Below are 20,533 nucleotides of genomic sequence, written 5' to 3'. Positions count from 1 at the left end.
GTTCCTTGGCTATGAGGTGGGATGGCAGGATGTGGGGGAGGAAAGAGGGTTAGTTAGGTTGGGTATACTTTTTTTTTTTTGTCCAAACATCTTTAATGTAGCAAGGAGGGGGATTAGTTTTTGTAGCCTCAGCTGGCTGGCGGCCCCTGGCATGCTCGAACTTTCCGCCCTTGGATCGGACATATGGTTTGGTGTGGCTGTGGGGAGTGCCGGGTGCCTTCCCAAAATGCCTGTATACCTCGCAGCCCTTCCGGGGACCAGACAGCAGGACAGTGCCCTTGCCCTTGGGTGACCTCATGGTCAGCTGGTCAAAGGTGAGGATCTTCCCACCAGCCTTGAGGATGCAATTCCGGGCATTTCTAGTAACGAGAAGAACACACACCTTCAGCTTGGGGACATCCTGGATCCTCACATCATCGATCACAGTCCCAACAACCACAGCTTGTTTTCCCTGCCCGGCAGCTTCATCTTCCTGATCATTCGGGACAGGGATGGGGGGGCCCGGTAGGTCTGGCTCACGAACAGCCTTTTTAGCACAATCTTGAAAGCTGAGTTGGTTCTACAGGCCAGGAACTGGTAGAGCTTCACTAATAGCCACAGGTAGGTGTCCTGGCTCTTGGGCTAATTGCGCTGGACTTTCCAGTCCTTGTTATGGCGGATGTCTACTCCCCTGCTGGTGTCCTCCCCAAAACCAGCCCAACCAGGAAAGCAGCTGGATATACTTTTGAGAAGGGCAGCTAGGTGGCACAGTGGATAGAGTCCTGGGTCTGGAGTCAGGAAGACTAATCTTTCTGAGTTCATATCTGGCATGGGACACTTACTAGCTGTATGACCCTGGTCATTTAAATCATTTAACCCCACTTGCCTCAGTTTCCTCATCTGTAAAATGATCTGAAGAAGGAAATGGCAAACTACTCTAGTACAAGAAAACCCCAAGGGGCATCTAGGTGGCACAGTGGATAGAGCACCGGCCCTGGATTCAGGAGGACCTGAGTTCAAATCCAGCCTCAGACAGCTGACACTTACTAGCTGTGTGACCCTGGGCAAGTCACTTGACCCCAATTGCCTCACCAAAAAAAAAAAAAAAAAAAAAGAGAAAACCCTAAATGGGGTCAGGAAAAGTCAGGTATGACTGAAATGACAGAACAACAACATATGAGAAAACAGTTTTATTCTGGAAGACATTTTGCACTATTTTCTGGAGAGAGTTTTATTTTGATATACCGTTCCTAAATTGGCAATAGATAAGTCTCGTGGACTTTTAGAGGCAGAAAAGATTTTAGAGATAAACTAGTTCAAATTCTCATTTTACAGGTTAGGAAATTGAGGCTCAGATATGGTAAGTGATATGGCTCTAATTACAGCAAGTGACCTTTTGAATTTTTTTTTTTTTGGTGAGGCAATTGGAGTTAAGTGACTTGCCCAGGGTCACACAGCTAGTAAGTGTCAAGTGTCTGAGGCTGGTTTGAACTCAGGTTCTCCTGAATCCAGGGCCAGTGCTCTAACACTGTACCACCTAGCTACCCACCTTTTGAATGTTTTAATTCAACAGGTACTTTGTGGTGAGCCTGCTCTCATCTCTTCAGAAAACAGCTAATTTTTCCATTTGGCTTTGGGTAGATGAAGTCTCTTTCTATATTACGGCATTCCAGTTTTGCAGGCTTAGATCAATGGATGGATGTCAGATCATGGCCATGGCGCAGGATCATAAGTACCCTTTTGCATGCATAGCACTTTTTTTTTTCCTAGTGAGGCAGTTGGGGTTAAGTGACTTGCCCAGGGTCACACAGCTGGTATGTGTTAAGTATCTGATGCCAGATTTGAACTCAGGTCCTCCTGACTTCAGGGCCGGTGCTCTATCCACTGCCCCACCTAGCCGCCCCGCATAGCACTTTTTAGTCTTGAAAGCCCTGTATAAATGTTGGGTAGGAGAGGCAGAGGTCTCTAGTGGATAGGGAGTTGGCTTCAAAGCTGAGAAGGCCCCCATTCCAATCCTGTCTCAAATGCACACTGGTTGGGTACCCCTGGGCAAGTTTCTTCAGTTCTTGGTGAAGCTGAGCGTACTCTCTACCACTGTGAGTCACTAAGAAAATGTTCATGTGCTTGGTAGAGAGAATTTCGTCACCTGAGTCCCCTATAACAATAAAATCACAGATCCCTATCCCTATACTTAATAATAATAATAGCTATTATATTATTATTAATTACGTTAAAAGAATTAGAGGACTCCAGCACAACAGTTAAAATAGTAATGTATATTGTTGTGGTTGTTCAATCATGTCCAACTCCATGTGACCTTGTGGACTTTATCTATGGGGTTTTCTTGGCAGAGATACTGAGGTGGTTTGCCCTTTTTTCCTAGTGTGTTCCCTTTTTACAGATGAGGAACTGGGGCAAATAGGGATTAAGTGACTTGCCCAGAGTCATATAGCTAGTCTGAAGTTGGATTTGAACTCAGATCTTCCTGACTCCAGGTGAGATGCTCTATCCACTGCACCAGCTAGGTGCCCCATGTTGTATATTGATATTTGGTATATATTTATATGTGTATGTGTTATTTTCCCTTATAGAATGTAAACTCTCTGAAGGCAAGAAGTGTTTCATTTTTCCCCCCTTTGTATCCCCAGAACCTAGAACAGAACCTGGCAAATAGTGTTTACTAACTGCTTATTAATCGAATGGTTAATATGCATCATCTACAAAAACATAATGACAAAAGTTACTGTGAGTTTTTGTTAATGCTTATAAATTATTGTGTTAATCACAACAGCTTGTACATAATATTTGTAGTAATTTTACACATGTAATGCATTACTTGTTTTTGTTTTTGTTTTTTTTTTTGCTGGGCAATGAGGGTTAAGTGACTTGCCCAGGGTCACACAGCTAGTGTCAAGTGTCTGAGGCTGGACCTGAACTCAGGTCTTCCTGAATCCAAGGCCGGTGCTTTATCCACTGCACCACCTAGCTGCCCTGCATTACTCAGTTTTCAGAAAATATACTGAGTCACATTGCATATTTTGTGGGCACTAAGTGAAGATAAAATGGCACTACTTGGGGGGGGCATATTGATTCTTAGATGTCTTTAACTCCTCAGATGTCCTGAACTATCTAATCTGCATTATTAACCCCTTCCCCTGGGGGGTTGTAGGCACTGTTAGAAGAAAAAGCACCTGCACTGTGATTTTTTTTTTGTCATGTTTTTCATCATGTGTTTTTCTTTTTCTTTAAAATAATTATTAAAGCAATGTAATGAATGCAACATCATTGGAGTTAGCATCAAAGACCAGAATTCAATTCCTGTCTCTGCTACCTGATAGTTATGTGAGACCTTGAAAAATCCCTTTGCCTCTTTTATTCTCATTATTTTCTTCTTTAAAATAGGGCTAATGCTATTTGCACTTTCTATCCATGGTTTGTTATGAGGATGTACAAAATAAAGTTTGCAAAATACTTTTTAAATCCTTGGCTCAAAGGGTCAATTGCATAGTACTCTCTTCCCCTTGGTGGAGGTTGATTATTTAATGCCCTGTGTCTGCAGTGGGGGTGGGTGGGTTTGATCATAACTGGAGATAAGAAGAGATCCTGGTTTTCAGCTCTGAGAGAGAAGATATACCATTCCAACCTCTCTTCAGATCCCTGAAAGAAGAGAAAGATTTTGGGAAGAATCCTACATGAAGAAGAGTTGGCAATCTTTATCATATTCCTACCCCACTTTACTACACTAGAGATGCTCTACCCAGTTGTTCACAAGGACAATTTTATTGCAATCACTTCAGTGTTTTAACTGCTTGCTTGCTGTGCTGGTAAATATTTAATCACTGGCTCTTTGAAAAATACAACACATTTTTTTCTGATAAAAGTATTTTTTTCCGGTTACATGTAAAAATAATTCTCAACATTTGTTTATACAAGCTTTCCAATTTCAGATTTTTCTTCCTCCTTCCCCTCCCTCCCCCCTCCCTTAGACAGCAAGTAATCTGATATAGGTTATATATATATATATATATATATATATACACACACATACATAATAACATTAAAGGTATTTCTGCATTAGTCATATTATAAGAGAAGAATCAGAGCAATGAGGAAAAACCTCAAAATAGAAAACAACAGCACTGAAAGCAAAAGAAATAGTATGATTTGATCAGCATCTCTACTCCACAGTTCTTTTTTTCCCCTGGATTTGGAGATCCTCTTCCATCATGGGTCCCCTGGAACTCTCCTGTACCATTGCATTGGTGAGAAGAATCTAGTCCATCACAGTAGATCAACACACAATGTTGATGATACTGAAAATACAACACATTTTAAAGCTTAATCTACATAATAAATTTTTCCCCATTACTTTCAAAATTATAGATGATCAACTAAACAAATGAAGTCCTGATTTGCAGCACCTGCCCATTTCTGAGGCTTAAGTACTCACACTGAAAATTTAACAATCAACCCTTGCAAGCTGTTTAGAGCTGGTTCCAGAATACCCCTGGGTCCTATTACATTTACAGGCTGTTCTTCACACTTTAAGATGTCATTATGTAAAGTCTTATACTCTAATTGTCTCTTGGTTCTTCGTCCTATGTTTCCAAATAGATTATAAGTTCCTTGTGGGCAGGGAAATATGACTTTTATTTCTTTTGAATACCTCAGGCACCTAATCATTCAATTAAGGACTCATGATTCATTTTTATTCATGAAAGAGACTATTAAAGATGGCCAAGTAAGGACTAGACTTTTTTCTTTCTATTTTTGACTAAATAGTAGGCTATGTGGATTGACTAGGGAATTTAGAAGTTTCTGGAAAGGACTGAAAACTGGTTGCATACTCCACTATTCCACTTTGCAGCCCCTTTCATAAGTCAGTTAACATTTCTACCAGCACTCTAATATTCTCTACTGACAAATGGGCAGAACACTAGGCTTCTTATCCAAAGTTCTCAAACGATTAGAATATGCTCTGCCAACCTACAGCAGCACAAGAATGCCAAATCATAAATCTGGAAGGGAAGTGTGGAGTCCAGAGCAGAATAGAGGCTGTTGTTCTTAGGCCCATATTGAGAACGATTACCAGAAGCAGCTGGGTAGCAAAGTAGATAGAATCTTAGACTTAGAGCTCAGAAGGGCTGAGTTCAAATCCTGCTCAAACATTTACTAGTAGTGTGACCCTCACCAAGTCACTTAATCCCTATCTGCCTCAGTTCCCTCATCTGTAAAATGGAAATAATAATAGCATTTACCTTCCAGAGTTGTTGTGAAGATCAAATGGGATAATATTTGTAAAGCACTTTGCAAATCTTAAAGCGCCATATAAAAGCTAGCTAGCATTATTGCCAGATGTCACAGGTACTGGGAATATGTCCAAATCACAGGAATGTTCAACTTCTCTCTTCTATTAGTGCTATATATTCTGCATTTTTTTTTTTTAGTGAGGCAATCGGGGTTAAGTGACTTGCCCAGGGTCACACAGCTGGTAAGTGTTAAGTGTCTGAGGCCGGATTTGAACTCAGGTACTCCTGACTCCAGGGCCGGTGCTCTATCCACTGTGCCACCTAGCTGCCCCCTGCATTTGTTTTTAACCCAGTGTTTATGGGTAACACTATTAAGTGGTGAGACACAATGAAAGCCCATGATTAAGCCAGTGTTGAAAATTTGCTGCCACTGTGCAGATAGGTTGAATAAGTATTCTTTTCTGGGGAATTTGTTGAGAATTTGCATGCTAACTTAGGACTGTTTGGCTTTCAGACTCACTGCAAAAAGGCTGCAAATGTCAAGCAAATATGTATTCATGTATAAGAGTGTAGTTGAGGAAGTGGGGATTGAGTAACAAAGGGCTGCTGGGCCAATGTTTTTTGTATTTGTCAAAGGAATCATGGGAATTTTTGAGCTGAAAAGAACTTTAGAAGTCAAGCAGTCCTACCTTCTGTTGTTGTTGTTGTTGTTGTTATTTATTAGTTCTAGACTGGGATTTGATCAGTATTGGAAACTTCTGGAATAGCCACTCTTTTTGCCAATGCAGACCAGTAATTCATTTGTAATTTATAATCTTGGAGAACTTCTTGGGAAAGCAAGAAGTTATGTGATCTCCCCATAGGTACATACTCAGTATACTGTCAGAGACAGTTCTTTCTGAATTCATGGTTGGCCCTCTCTCCACTCTAAAACTCTGACTGTCCTTTCACTTGACACATGTGGAAACTGAGGCCAGAGAAGCTGTCATTGATTATAGAGTCAGGACGAGAATCCACGTCTTCATATTTCTTGTACCAGAATGGGTTTCCTTCATGGTTGGATTTTTCTTGGTACCCTACTGTGTGACTCTTCTCTTCACTAGGAAGTTTTGTTGAAGATAATGGAGACTTATAAAATTTTTTTTGGTCTGTTTCATGAGTGTCCTACTTTGTGAAACTGAAAGCTTTCCATGCTGATTATCCATGTGATGCTGAAGATTAAGTTTAAATCCCTTGTTTCCCAACAATGGATAATTTTCAATAAATGGATTAGCTTGTAAAATGGAAATAATTGTTGAAATGAGTCAATTAAAATTTTACCCAGCACTCTTTGGGAAGTTTGCTCTCATGAGTGGTCAGCTATAATGAACTCAATGGTGACTGAATTCCAACATGATACCATTTCAAATGACATGAAAGGTTTGGCAAAGTACTCCCTCCTCCCTTTTACAGTTGGTAGAAGAACTGTTGTTGTTTTCTCCCTGTCTGTGTAGATGTATGTATATGGGAAATGTGGACTTCTATAGCCATTAGAATATATATATATATATATATATATACATATATATGTATTTGTTTTTATAGAACAGATGCAAGACAAAGAACATATTATGAGATCTATTGGGATGTAATTCTGAAACATATGTTCTACAAATTATGAAAATGCTCTGCATGAAAAATAAATCCTTTCAGCATCAGAAAGTATAGGCTGGGAAAGCTAAGGGAGAGCAGAGTTCTGGAACAGGAAGAGGATGCTTTAAGTAACCAGGCTGAATTGTAAGCACAGTAAAGCCAATACAGCAGAAAGACCCAGATTAAAAAACGTGAGAGTCAAAAGATTATGGAGAGTTGTGTGGAAGCTTTGTAGATTCTATTTCAAATGAGGGCTAGAACAAAAGGATGTGTAGTTGCAGGTTTACAGGAGATTTATTTTAGCTGAGAGGACAACATTTCACTCTGATCTCAATTAATCAGTGACTGCTACGTCATCAGCACCAATATTAAAAATGGAAATCCCCAACCCTCAGGTGTACAGATCAAATGTTTGGGAGATGGAATCCATAACGGGATAACAGGAGGCATTTTCAAATTACACGGCTTACCTGCTTATCTCTTTGCTCTCCTTCTGGCTTTTTATAGATAGAAAAAACAAAATAAAATCCTGCCTGTCAGAGTACTTCCTGATTTGGAACAGCCTTGCTTTACATCCTACTACCAATAAGCGCTAGCGTTTATATTGTGATTTAAGGCTTGGAAAGTTCTTTGCAAATATTATCTCATTTTATCCTCACAGCAATCCTGGGAGTTGGTATTATTATTATCATCCCTGTTTTACAGATGAGGAAACCAAGGTAGAGAGTGGTTAAGTGACTTTTTCAGGGTTACACACAGTGTCTGAAGCTGGATTTAAATTCAGGTTTTGCTGATTCCAGAATCTAGACTCTGTGTAGGGAGTTTATTATAGAAAAGATCAGAAGAAACTCACTTAAACTTTATTTCATTTGTACTGGGTTTCTCTGGTAAGGTCTTTATAGACCAGGATGTGCTGCAACCAGCTTGTACTGGTTTGTAAAAGCCGATTGTTAAATTTTTAGTGTTATCATGTACACCTTAGAAATGGACAAATGCTACAAATCAGGGTTTGATTTATTGTTTTGTTGATTTTATAGCCTTGAGAAAGTGATGGGGGGAAATGTTAATAATGTAGATTAAGTTTATAATAAGTGCATGGTGCATTTTTGGAGAGCTAGTTGTTAAATATTCACTGGCATACCTCTGCTTATAGATGATGTTATAGAAGGCGTTCCTAGGTACCACTTCATCATGGCAAAGGTCACTTAGTAGAATGGCAAAATAGCTAGGAACTTCTAAGAGAAAAGAGTCATCTCTAATATTAGTATATTGAGAGCACTTTAATGCTTTTCAAAGGACATTCATGATTTCACTTCATTCTCAGCTAAGGCAGGTCTTCTCTGTAGACAGTAAATAAGTGTGGACATTATGAGTCATTGAAAGCTTAAGTGACCTGTTAAAGTCACACAGCTCCAATAGATTTGGGCAGTGGTACTGCCACTGTGTTTGAAGAATGGAGCATGTGTATCATGAGAGTTGTGGCATAACACCCCACACACCTGTTGGTTTTTCATATTTAAATGTTTCCCTTAGTTTCTGTTTTGTTTTTTTTAAAGAACCATTTGAAGAGGGTACTTTTAGTGGTGGAGGGAGCAGCTGTATGCTTGAAATTGATAAAATACCACAATGTTCAATGAATTAAAGTTGAGTAACCACAAAGACAATGGAGGGACACATGGTGGCCATTAGACCACAGCAAGTGTGATTTTCATCAACACCTTTAAACAGGAGATGAATCTGTTATGGTGCCTTCATCATAATATAATAAATAAATGAATAATGAATAATAATAAATTCATAAATAATGAATAGCAAAATATAAATGTCATAAGGACTACCATCAGAGAAATGTAGAGTTGGGGGAAGAAAAGATGGATTGTCCAGTCATGTAGCATGGGCAAGGCATAATTGATGGACAGCCCATATGTTCCATTTGTATACACACAATTTCAAGAGAACTAGAGAAAGGCCTTAAGTATATTCATTGAGAGGCTCCATTGTAAAGGATTTACAGTAAGACATGGACAAGAATTGTATAGAATGAGCAGGCGAGATGGTTTGAGACTTGCATTGTTGGAAGGAAAACCCGCATCGAGGAGATAGCACATCAGTTGATGTATGTAGGTGTTTTATTTTCTGGCTATAAGCAGTAAACAGGGCAGGAAAACTTTGATGGAAGAATAAAGGGTTTTTGGATTCCTTAGAACTAATGCAGTTAAAATCTTGAATTAAACTTGCATGGAACAAAATAGTTCTAAACATTTAGGGGAAACAGTAGATAGAGTGCTTGCCTTGGAATCAGGAAGACTTGAGTTCAAATCCTATCTCGGACATTTGCTAGCTGGGTTACCCTGGGGGAAATCATTTATCTTCTTTCAGCCTCAGTTTCCTCATCTGTAAAACCAGGGGATTGGGCTTGATGGCTTCCAAGGTCTCTTTTAGTTCTAATCTATGATCCTCCGATCTTTGCCACAAATGTCAGCCATCTTTGTGACTAGAATTTCTCTGATTCCAAGATATGTTGGGCTTTGGGGAGAGGAGATATGATGCAAAAATGGAGTGAAAAATGTCTATTGGAATATAGGTGTCCATTGCTATAAAAATTTTCAACTCATCATCCTTGAACTAGGATAATAAATTACTTTACCTTTTGTATTTTGGTGCATTGAAACATTATCTTTTATGATCCTAGGTGTTGCTTCATTATTTAAAGCATACTTGTTATTGCAGGAGAGACAAGCTCATCTTTGATTTATAAGGGAGAGATTGTGCTTTGAGTTAAATGGAAGTTCAAAGGAAAATGAATTCTAAATAAGAATAATTGAAGAGATTCAAGGTTCATTTGAGTTTATATTCATCAAGTCAGTTGTCTCAAGAAATGCACTTATTTAAGGCAACAGGACAGACATAACTTTGCTTCCATGACATCACTTTATTGTATATATCATAATCAGAAATGTTCAACTTCAGCAGTAATTTATACAAAACGTATTGTTACAGAGTTATAAATGTCATTAAACTGCAGACTTATGTATCAGTGTCATGCAAGTTGAACCTTGAATTTTAAAAAATTACCCACAATGCAAGTGCTCTATAAAAATATACTTGGTCCATTCTCCTCTAGAGTAGTTTCATATTAAAAGTTCAGTTTAATTTTATACCTGGACTCTGCACTGTAGAGTACAACCTTTATTTCTCCTTCATGTTTTTAAAGTCACCTTCTTAATTCTGGTAGAACATAAGTCAAACAACTGAAAATGTTAGGAATGGATTTACAGTCCCTCTGGATAATCTCTATCTGGGATAGAAAGGAAAGTGAAACTGGAGATAACTTTTCCTGCCATCAAGGGACATCTAGAGAGAAGAGGCGATTAATTATAATGTACCAACTAGTTTCGATTATTCAGGGACTGATTGTATAATTTGTGGATTATCCAGGCAGGCCCCTTACTTTTCCTCATTGGTCAGTTCACTGCTCAGCATTCCAGGTGGACAACTGGAATCAGTGCAGCCTCCTGGGGCTACTTGTTAGCACCCAGAAATTTTTTGAGAAGGGAAGTTTCAAGTATAGAGGGTATTGGTCAGAATGCAGGTTTTCTTGTCTCTGTCAATCATACATATGTTCCTTCAAATAGCTGGGAGACGGTGGGATTGGAATGAGAGGGCAGTTCATCAACCAAGATAGAAAAGAGAACCATTTGGGCACGGTAAGTGGTCTCCTTTTCTTTGTGAATCCTTTGCCTTTTCAAAATGATTAAAGTCTAGTTTGAAGCTGGATACTGTTATTTAGATGCCTCTTTGCTGATATTAATAGAGATGTGTGAGGGAGGGGCGATTTCAAACAAATGAAGGGGATGGGATTCATTATTCACTCAAAATGAAGTTCCAAAATGTTGCTTGGTGAATGTTAAATCTTCAAAATGCTGCCAGTCCCTCCATTGCCCCTCCCTCCAACCTTGTCTCCCTCCAATGTAAAACCATTTTGTGGATTGGCCACCTGCCTGAAAAACTCTTTGACCTGCTGAGGAATTGTAGTGGGGAGGCCAATTAACAGTTCTGGGAGGATTGCTGGAGCCTAGTCAGGACATTCCTCTCCAGGGTTTCCACCCACTCATTGTCTGGGAAATAAAGATGGTGGAGAGACATTGGGAACCTGGGGGTGGTCAGAAGAAAGAACACTAGACCAAGAGTCCTGGGTTTTGGTCTGAATTCAATTCAACAAACATTCATTAAACACCTATTATGTATAAGGCCATGAAGATACAAAAGACAAAGCAAAAATTATTTCTCCCCTCAAAGACATTATATTCTATTGAGTGAAATATAGCATACACATAGACAAGATACATACACATAGATACACATAATTATAAAATCTACATAAAGTAATTACGTTTCTTGTATTCTTTGTATTAGAGATATGTCCTTGAGCAAGTCACTCCTTTTTTGGGGACTTATTCTCCTTTTCTATAAAGTGAAGATATTGGCTTAGGTGAACACTAAGGCACTTTCTAGCTTTAACATTGTATAATTGTGGATTCATCAAGTCTATGAGTTGAGGTGGGAACCACACCATTGTACCAGGCAGTGGGACACTAATTGTGTCTTTGGAAGTTTTAGTTCCTTGGGGATGTTGTATAAGAAAGATAATAGAGATGGGATGATGGGAAATATATGGGGGAAAAGGAACTAGGGCTAGAGAAGAGGTAGGGGAGAAGGCTATAAGCAGATCACTTTTTTGATGCTTAAAAACTTGAGGAAAAACATACAAATTTCTTAACTCTCAACAAATGCTAATAATGAAACGAACACACAAAGTAAAGAATGAAATCTTACGTAAAATCTTTAATCTTAATGTTTAACAACCAAATCAACAAATAGCCAACAGTCTCAAGTATCATTTGTTATTTCCATTTTTCTCTGAAGTTCCACTACCTATGGCTCTGTTCTCTCTCTCCCTTGCCCCGCCCCCCCCCGCCACATATATACTGTACACACATTTATGAGTGTGTTATATGTGTGTGTATACCATACATGCTACAAATATGGAGGATGTCATAAGAGAGGTACATTAATGGAAAAGATAGTGGCTAGTCTTGAAAATGAGGGATAACTAGTTGCCTAGGGGTCCATCAGTCTCTCTACTATATCAGGATAACCACAGAAAGTCTTCCAGTACATTGGATGGACAGCCTAGGAAGGATTTATAGGAGGGAATGGACAAGAGTTACACAGGGTGGGGAGTGGAGGTAGAGAGGTTGTAATCTACACCATCAGAGGGAGTTTCCATATCAATGAGTTTACAGATCCATTGTGAAATCCAGGAAACATGTATGCTTATAGTTAGTGTGGATACCTCCCCAGTTCAACTCAACTCACTTTGCATTACATCATAGAGATCCCACCACATTGCCTTTGATTCTTTATCTATGGCACCATAATATTTTATGACATTGATATACCACGATCATAGGATGATATATCTGATGCTGGAATGAATTCCAGCAGTTATGTCATCCAACCTTCTAATCTGACAGATAAGGAAAGCGAGGCTCAGGGAAATGAAGTGTCTAAAGGTTACATTGGTAGTAAGCTTCAGAGGTGGTATTTGAATCAAGGTCTTCTGACTTCAGGGTGAGTGTTCCGTTCTGCCATTTTGTAATTGTTAGACACAAGTGTCCCTACTAGGGTTTTTTTTGGCCTTTAAAATAAAGTTACTTGGCCTCAGATGCTTGACACTTACTAGCTGTGTGACCCTGGGCAAGTCACTTAACCCTTATTTATTGCCCTGCAAAAAAAATAGTTACTATGCATAATACTTTTGTAGAAAAAAGATGGCTTTTCTTTTAAATTATATATATATATATATTTAATCAAAACCTTTATTTGCATCTTCTTATTTAGGTTTTTCTCAAAAAGGCCAGGCAGACTTGGCTGTCACTAATATGATGTCTTTTTTTTTTTTAAGTGAGGCAATTGGGGTTAAGTGACTTGCCCAGGGTCACACAGCTAGTAAGTGTTAAGTGTCTGAGGCCGGATTTGAACTCAGGCACTCCTGACTCCAAGGCCGGTGCTCTATCCACTGTGCCACCTAGCTGCCCCACTAATATGATGTCATTTGAAGGTTGGAGAGGCTTCCCCCCCCCAGTGAAGTCCCAATTTCTAAAATTCTTTATTCATTTCTCTCTGTTAAGTATTTCCCTTTTTCTTCAGTGCTCTATTAGAATAGAAATACTCTTGAGATGTCCTGTACACCTCAGGCTGAATTAGCTTATCAAACAATTTCCCCTTGAGACAAGAAAGAAAAACCATATAAAGATTCTGGGCTCCTGGAGGAGGAGGAGGAGGGTGCAGATGACTCGAAGACAAGTAAATACATGTTTCTTGAGACACAACAAGGATCCTCCTTTTGCCTTTCTTTGTGTATTCTTAGCACTTAGCACATAGTAAGAACTTAATAAATGCATATTGACTGCCTAATAGAAAGACTAGATGCTTCACATTTCTTTATTGAATCTTTGCAGAAAAGCCAAAACCAAAAATTTTTTAAATAAGAGAATAAATTATGTCCTGTGAAGATAAGGATTTTGGCCACTAGAGGGAGGAAGTACTCAAGATAATCAATTTGTAGAGTTAGTTACCAGCTCAGAAAATCCAAGTTGGCAAATTTGTATTAGCATGCTCTCCATTTTCTCCATAATTCAGAGTCTTCTTAGGTAGTGTGAGCATAAAGGTTTGGACCATAGTTTAGATTATGTAGCTTCTAGCAGATAAAAGGCATTTAATAGAAGTACTGCATTTGGATTGCTGGGATATACTGTCCTGCTTCAATTTCCCCTGGGATGACATTATTAAGACAAAGCAGTGAATTTTTCTGAGCTGAAATTCAGACAAAAATGATTAAAATCAAACTTGTTGACTAAATGCATAATGGTGAGTTCTTTATATGGGCTTGAAAGAGTATATTTTCTTCTACGTTATAAACAGTTAGGAAAGGTGAAGAAATCCTCATAGGCTAACAGGCACTGTTCTATTAAGGATAGTTCTGTTCATCTTGAATAAATCAAACTTATCTCTAGAGTAAACAACCAATCACAGTCCAAAGCTCTAGGCATTTCACTCTGTTTGGGCAGTAAAACTTAGCAATGTTCTTGATAGCTTTTTGTGAAATCATAATTGCTTAGGGAAAATGTTTCTGAATGTCTTAAAATGTTCAGAATTAAAGAGTAGCTGTTCCTTGGGGAGAAATTACCTGAATGTAGACTTCTGTATATGTCAAAGATACAGAAAAGTTGTTTTTTTCCTTATGAGTCATATCTTGCAGACACAAGGAGCTCATCAGTTCTACTGGAAATTGGAAAGGAGTTTAAACAAAGGCATGGCCGTATCTACTATTCAGCCCATGGCCATTTGAGGCTGAGATGTGTAGATTGACCTGTGATGTGTCTCCTATGAGTCTTTCTGAAAAAAAAAAAAGAAGTTGCTTAAAGATTCAAATCAATTTAGAGAATTACTATCTTTATGTGGTATAAATAATGATGGCAGTTGGGTTTTTGCAATAGCCCTTTTTCTTTTCCTTCAGGTTTAGAGACTGTTTTTGAAAACTATCATACATCAATTTATTAATGTATTTATTTATAAATGTATTTATTATTTCTCCCTCTTACTGTGAACAATGAAAACAAACTCCCTGTAACAAATATGAAAAGTCTAGCAAAACAGACTCCCACATTTGCCATGCTCAAAAATGTATATTTTGTTCTGCATTTTAAGTTCATAAGCTCTCTGGCAGGAGGTGGGTAGCATGTTTTATCTACAGTCCTCTGGAGTCTTGAGTTATCATTGCATTGATCAGAGTTCCAGAATCTTTCAAAGTTCTCCATCAATTTTAATGAATCAATGCTAATTGACAGTTGGAATGATACAGATTCTCTTAAAGAAATTGACATTATGAAATTTACCACAATGATATATTTTTTGAACCCGAAATTGAGATACATGGTCACTCAACCTTGTCTTGATGTTACCTTCACAACATTGTTCATGCTGACCTCCTCCTTCCCATCCTCTTTGACATCTGGGATATCCTCAAAACTGTATACATCCTATAAATATAGAGATAGACATATGTAACATGGATTATTAAAGGACATGGATTATTTTGTGAGTGATCTTGATGTCCAATTCAACAATCCCTTTTCAAGTGCCTAATGTATGCAGAACACTGTTCTAGACCCCTGGGGGAAATATAAACTTTTGCTAAGACAATCTCCCTGTCCTCATAGAGTTTAGCATCTGGTAAACATCTCTGACCCTTTGTTTTGCCATTTCCTCCCACCAAGTTGTGGTCCTGATATTTCTCTGCTGTGCTTGTCTATCTTTTTTTTTTCTGGGGTCAATGAGGGCTAAGTGACTTGTCCAGGGTCACACAGCTAGTAAGTTTCAAGTGTCTGAGGCCGGATTTGAACTCAGGTCTCCTGAATCCAGGGCCAGTGCTTTATCTACTGTGCCATCTAGCTGCCCTGTGCTTGTCTATCTTTGGTGATTCTCAGTCTCTTGTGATCAGTGTTGGGTTTTGTTGGTTCTTTAAGTTCCTTTTTGAGGATTTCTGAAACACATTAGCTTGTAGGGATACTGTTTACCTGCCAAAGACCATCTCTGATGTATCATTGGGATCCTGGGATCTCAATAGTTATGTCAGTGGAGCACAAGCTCTGGAAAGGCCCTACTGAGTTGGAAAAGCTTCATATACCTGTTTAGTGACACATTGGCTGTCTACCATTGGATGAACAGCCTAGTTAAATTCAGAGAAGCTCATTATCAGGGTGATAATAATAATTTCTATAGCTCAAGCTCTTTACATATGTTATCTCATTTGATCTTTAGAATGCCCCTAAGAGATAGGTACTATTATTAGCTCCATTTTATATATGAGGAAACTGAGGCAGAGAGAGGTTAAGTTATTTGATCAGGGTCACACATCTAGGACACATTTGAGGTAGGATTTGAACTTAGGTCTTTCTGCCTCCAAGTCCAGTGCTCTGTGGACTTTACCCACCACCTAGTTGCTACCCCTAATGAATTCTTCCACCATAGAAACTCTTATGGACTGTTTGTGAAGGGGTAGTATAATCTGCACTGAGAAAGTAATCACCCACATTGATGAAATAGTGTTTCCTTGAAGTCTTGAATGCTGGGTTGAAGTAAAGAGCAGAATGTTAGAAATGGGGTCTCTCAAAGGTATGCTTGCCATGCCATTATGAATGTGTGTTCTAAAACTTCCAATGAACATAACAACTTTATTTGTGACAATTAAACCTTATCATCCTTCTTCTTGTAACCTGTGGCTCAAATCTCATTTGCATAACGCTGTCTTCATTGGTGGAGATTGATTACTCAATTCATGAGGGGCTGAGTTGGCAAGAGCTTGATGGAAGGAAGATCCTGGTTTTCTCACTCCCAGATCTAAAAGAGAAGACTTTTTTTTTGCAGACATTCCTTAGGTCCATGAAAGTAGACAAAGACTCAGAGAAGAAGTTGACATATGTAGAGGAATTGGCACCTCCATTATGTCTGTTTTCCTAGGTTAATGCACTAGAGACTTTGGGGAATTTCCCCTTGGGTGAGATCTAGGATCTCTCTCTCTCTCTCTCTCTCTCTCTCATCTCTCTCTCTCTCTCTCTCTCTCTCTCTCTCTCTCTCTCATCTCTCTCTCTCTCTCTCTCTCATCTCTCTCTCTCTCTCATCTCTCTCTCTCTCTCATCTCTCTCTCTCTCTCTCTCTCTCTCTCTCTCATCTCTCTATCTCTCTCTCTCATCTCTGTCTTTGTAGTGCTGATTTCTTACTTCCAAAGCTTATTCACTCTATGTATTGTCTGGTATATATTCATATATGTGTAATTTCTTTACTTTCTGTTTGCTATTAGTTGCACAAATGGGTTTATTTACTATTTGACAAGTGTATTCACTTTGGAACTGGTATTTGGTGAGAAAGGAATAAAAGTCTTGGAGGCAGCTAGGTGGTGCAATGGGTAGAGAGCTGGGCCTGGAGTCAGGATGACCTGAGTTTAAATTTGCACACAGACACTTATTAGCTGTGTGATCCTGGGCAAATCGCTTTACCTTTGTCTGACTTGGTTTCCTCATCTATAAAATGGAGACAATATGGGGCAGCTAGGTGGCGCAGTGGATAGAGCACTGGCCCTGGAATCAGGAGTACCTGAGTTCAAATCTGGCCTCAGACACTTAACACTTACTAGCTGTGTGACCCTGGGCAAGTCACTTAACCCCAATTGCCTCACTAAAAAAAAAACCCCAAAACAAAATGGAGATAATACTATTACATGCTTTGCAGGGTTTTTGTAAAGATCAACTGAGTTAACATTTGTAAAGCACTTAGCATAGGGCTTAGCACATAGTAGATGCTATATAAATGTTACCTCCTATTTATTATTAATGATCATTATTTAGTTTGGGGAATACTTTCCCCATTAAGGGATAGTGATCAGGAGCTCAGCTTGAACCTAAAATTTATTTCCCTCATAATAATAATATTTAAGGGGCATATATAATTTTAGCTCAATACCTCCTCTCTCTGAGGAGAGCAGTGTCTAGCCTCTGGCTGCAACCTTCTGCTTCCCTATTGGCAGCAATCAAAGCCTACCTTGGAGAAGGGCAGGGGCAGGTGATTCTAGAGATATCTACTCTTGCTGACATAAGAACCACATTGATGCACACCTATGTGAATACACAACCACGTGGACAAAACACATATACTAGTATATTATACTATCTTCTTTCTTCCCAGGGCAGAGTCACAGAATCTCAGATCTGGAAGGGATTTCAAAGGCTCTCTGAAGGCTCATCTAGACACAGTTCTTGGATCTCCAAATTAATCCACAAATTATGGAATAACATTCAACAACAATTCAATGTGCTACATGAAAGCTATTCCTCTGTTTGATTCCAGAAAAGTATGGTTGGGTGTCTATGAGTCAGCATGGCATATTGAATGCATTGTTACATTTGGAGTCAGAAGACCTAGTTTTGAATTCTGGATTTATTGTTTATTGACTGTGTGACCTTGGACAAGTTGCTTTACCTCTCTGAGCTTCCTTCAGTTGCTTCATAAGTAAAATAAGAGAGTAGATGGACTCTGAGACCCCTTCCATCCTTCAATTCCATCATTCTAAATTCATTATACTGAAGCCACAAAAGTGGGAGATGTAGTGAAATGGTTGGAAAACTTCCGAGCATGGAATGGATCCCATTTTTCAAAACAGAGAAGACTGAATTTAGACTTTGGAGGCCTATGATGAGCTACCTTGTGCTACTCTTTAAACTCTCCTTCAGTGGTAGTTGTAGGGTCAGCCAATTCCTAGGAAAAGCAGTAAAGTCCTCAGTTTTCTCTTTCTGTTCCTTACTTCCAGCTTTGAGATATTTCTTTCCACCACCACCCCCTTTCAGGGTGCCATTCTAGCCTTGCTTTTGCCTGCCTTTTTGTTGCTGTTCAGTTGTGTCCAACTCTTCATCACCTCATAGACCATTCTGTTCATATGGTTTTCTTGGCAAAGATACCGGAGTGGTTTGCCATTTCCTTCTCCAGTAGATAAAGGCAAACAGAAGTTAAGTGACTTGCCCACGGTCACACAGCTAGTAAGTGTTTGAGACTGGATTTGAACTCAGGTCTTCCTGAGTCCAAGCAACCTATCCTCTACTCATTGTTAAAACCTGTTTTCAGGAAACGCTCTTGTTATCAGTCATTTATACTCTAGTGTTGGAAAAGGATAAGCTTTCCAGCAGTTGAGTATTTTAAACTGTATTTGTAGTTGCAGAATGAAAGATGTCCTCTGTTAAAAGAATTTTATGTATTAAAGAAAAGCTATTTTAGGGGTCAGGGAGTGCTTTTTTCTGTAATCAGACAAGAAAGATGTCACTCTCTTTATGGGAAAGGCTCACCCTGAATGCATGTCTCCTTATCATTAGGGCTGGAAGCAGCTAAACATTTGGAAATAGACATGGAATAGAAGCCTCAGTCCTGGGTGAACAATTTAATATTCTTTCTCTTAGGATGGAGGCGTGAGTTTTGGACCTCAGCCCAGTCTGGGCCACTTGTTATTATATGCCAGTCCTCTCTGAGCAACAAAAAAAAGATAGGAATTCTGTGAACAGGTAGGCAGGATGGAGCATGAATGAGTCCGGAATAATGTCTGCTTGGATGCATCTCTGAGTTGTGATGCAACTGATTGGGCAATTTTTCTTACCAGGACATCATGTGGGAGCCTTAACCTAAGGGCTTTGCTTTGCTTTTATTCCCCACTGCCCACTGAGGAGAAGCAGGCTGGTTTGAACTCGGTGGTTTACAGGAATAATGAGGTTTGAGCTCTGTTGGAGTTTGAGTGAAGTTCTCAAACATAGGAATTCAGATGAAATAAAATCAGGCAATTCAAACCAAGAATAATAACAGCTAACATTTATATAGTGCTTACTATGTGCCAGGCACTGTGCTAAGCACTTTACAATTATCATCACATTGTGCCATTACAACAGCCCTGAGAGGTAGGTACCTTATCTCCATTTTATAGAGAAAGAAACTTAGGCAAACAGAAGTTAAGTGACTTGCTCAGAGTCACACAACTAGTACCTGAGGCTGTATTTGAACTCAGGTCTTCCTGACTCCATATCTAGTGCTCTATCCACTGCACCACTTCAAGAAAATGATCTAGCACCTTTATCTACAGATCTATGAGCACAGTGATAAGTGTCTTGGTTAATATACGGCCCTCCAGTAGCTGTTAGTCTAGTTAGGCATGAAAAACTATGCAGTAAAGAAATGGTACAATAAAAACCCAAGGCAGTATATGAGTAAGTGTAAATTGAAGAAAGGATACAGACAGGAGTGGTAATGTAAGATCACAGGACTAAGATATCAATGAAGGTTGGGGGAGTCTGGAAATGTTTTGTAGAGAAAGTGGCATTTGGGCTAGACTAGAAGAATGGATAAGATTGGGATGGGCAGAAGGGAAGAGGTAAGACATTTCAGATGGAGAAAATAGCATGAGCAAAGCAAGTGAAAGGAGTTGTAGGGGAGAGTGAAAGACCATCTAGGCTGGGACAGAGGAGCATTCAGGTGGGTACTATTGGGTCATAGGATTTAGAGCTGGATGAGACCTTAGAGGTGATTTATCTAGTTTAATGTCCTTATTATATTACACAAAAATAAAAAAAAGGAAAGGCTACTCTTTCCAGATCACACTCTTTTTCTTTCACCATTAAGCCTTCATTTACAGATGATATAAAAAAATACAATTACCTTGAGGTTTAGAGAGGGGTAGATAATTGTGTCCTATTCAGTAAAAAAGTGCCTACTATGACAAGACCCTATGCATAAAAAGATCCAGTCTTGATTAAGGCCTTACAATAAGTAACAGACCCAAGATTCAAACCCAGGTCCCTTGACTATACAGTAGGCATCCTTTCCAGTAGGAAGGAAACATCTATTTATTAAGCACCTACTATGTGCAAAGCACTGTGCTGAGTACTTTAAAAATACTATCTCATTTTGTCCACACAATAATCCTGGGACATAGGTGCTATTATTATTCCCATTTTATAGTTGAGGAAACTGAGATAGAGGTTAAATGACTTGCCCAGAGTCACCTAGCTAGTGTTCCA

The 20,533-nt window shown here is 39.1% G+C and overlaps 1 pseudogene; it reads right to left on the bottom strand.

Annotated features, from left to right (window-relative positions):
* The window catches only part of LOC122739330, an 81,286-nt pseudogene that overhangs the window by 46,416 nt on the left and 14,337 nt on the right, over positions 1-20,533 (bottom strand).

This window comes from Dromiciops gliroides, chromosome 2 (assembly GCF_019393635.1).
Source record: "Dromiciops gliroides isolate mDroGli1 chromosome 2, mDroGli1.pri, whole genome shotgun sequence".
NCBI lineage: Eukaryota > Metazoa > Chordata > Mammalia > Microbiotheria > Microbiotheriidae > Dromiciops > Dromiciops gliroides.
Note: the sequence above shows the minus strand (reverse complement) of the source record. Positions and strands in the feature narration are given on the sequence as shown.